Source organism: Pteropus vampyrus, unplaced genomic scaffold, assembly GCF_000151845.1.
Source record: "Pteropus vampyrus isolate Shadow unplaced genomic scaffold, Pvam_2.0 Scaffold745, whole genome shotgun sequence".
In the NCBI taxonomy this organism is placed as follows: Eukaryota; Metazoa; Chordata; class Mammalia; order Chiroptera; family Pteropodidae; genus Pteropus; species Pteropus vampyrus.
Genome location: NW_011889526.1, coordinates 36,754 through 38,984, shown reverse-complemented (window position 1 = coordinate 38,984; position 2,231 = coordinate 36,754).

Below are 2,231 nucleotides of genomic sequence, written 5' to 3'. Positions count from 1 at the left end.
CATCTAGAAGAAGAGAAAAAGACATTATGAAGACTTTATATAAAGCAGAGATCCAAGAGGCTTAGACGCCACCTACTGGAAACCAAAAGACAAACACTTTCTTTGCAATAGGCTAGGAACCATGATATAATCTTGTTTCTGGAAAAAGAAGGAAAAAAAAGTCAGAATATGCTTTCATTAATGCCCAGGCAGAGAAATAGTCCATTAAACACCATGAGCAACAAAGCATCTCAGAAAAAAAAAAAAGAGAAAAATCTCCAGAAAAGAAGCTTACAGACATAGAAATATGTGACTTAAATGACAGAGAATTCAGGATGGTACTTTCTGAAAAACTCAGTGATATCCAAAACGAATCATATCAACAATTTCAGAAACTGACAAAACAACTAGATGAGCAGAATGAGTTCTTTAGCAAGGAGATGGAAATCCTCAGAAAGAACCAAATAGACCTTCTGGAGATAAAGAACACACTGCAAGAGTTGAAAAATGAAATAGCAAGCTTGGGAAATAGAGTGGACCAAATGGAAGAAAGGATCAGTGATATAGAAGACAGAAATCTAGAAATATATCAGAAGGAAGACGAGAGAAATCAAAAATTGAAAAATAATAAAAGAGAAATTCAAGAACTAGCTGATATCACCAGGAGAGGAAACAAGGATAATGGTCATTATCAAAGGCAAGGAAAAAAAACAAGGGACTACAAAGCATTTTCAGACAAATACTTGAGGAGAATTTCCCAAATCTAAGAATGAGCTGGAGCTTGGAATTTAAAAATCAACAGAGCACCCATTTATCTCAACCCAAATAAATCTTCACCAAGACACATTGTATTAAAATTATAAAAAATTAATGATAAAGACAGAATTCTCAGGGCAACCAGAGAGAAGAAATTGGTAACTTATAGAGGAAAGCCCATTAGATTATCCTCGGACTTCTCAGTGGAAGCCTTACAAGCCAAAAAGGAATGGAATCAAATATTTAAACTATTAAGTGAAAGGAACTACCAGCCTAGAATAATATATCCAGTTAAGCTCTTCTTTAGATATGAAGGAGAAATTAAGACTTTCCATATATACAAAAATTGAGGGAATTCTCCATGATGAGGCCTACACTACAGGAAATACTGAAAGGGGTTAGCTTACCTAAAACAAAATGACAAAAAAATTACATAATTAGGAGAAAAGTGACCATCAGGCATATAGAAACAGAAGAGTGCAATCCTTACTAAGAACAAGGCAGTATAAGCATAAATAATAATAAGAGAATTGTTATAACCAGGTAGTAATGAACGTTCAGCATACATAAGGACAACGACTGAAAAGGGGAAGATTCGAAGATCCAAATTCACAAAGGGGAATGGAGATAAGGTACATGCAGAAGAAAAAGGACGACTGTATACATACAACTATCCATTTCATATTCGTAATGGTACCACAGGCCAAAGATTTAGAACCGAAGTATATAATATAAAACAAGAAAGACCAGAGGGAAAACCCATAAAACCCAACCAAAATAAAGAAAACAGAAACACAAGGACAAGGAAGTAGTGGAAACACTGAGCTACCAGAAAGCAAAAGATAAAATGGCTATAAGAAGACCTCATTTTTCAATAATCACCCTAAATGTAAATGGACTCAACTCACCAATAAAAAGGTACAGAGTTGCAGATTGGATCAAAAAACAGAACCCAACCATATGCTGCCTCCAGGAGATACATCTCAGTTTCAAAGACAAATATAGACTCAAAGTGAAAGGGCGGAAAGTGATATTTCAAGCAAATGGTATTCAGAGAAACGTGGGAGTAGCAGTACTAATATTGGATGAAATAGACTTCAGAATCAAAAAGGTAAAGAAAGATACTCAGGGAAACTTCATAATGATAAAGGGAATCATGCACCAAGAAGACATAAGACTTATTAAGATATGCTTCCAATCAGGAAGCCCCAAAATATATAAAGCAATTACTATCAAGTCTAAAGGAAGAAACAGACCAAAACACAATCACAGTAGGGGGCCTAAATACCCCACTGTCGAATATGGACAGATCATCCAAACAGAAAATCTATAAGGAAATAACATTCTTAAATGACTCATTAGACCAACTGGACATAATTGACATTTACAGAACCTTTCATCCCAAAACAGCTGCTTATACATTCTTCTCTACTGTACATGGAACATTCTTAAGGATTGACCACATACTGGTTCACAGAGATAGCCTTAACAAATAT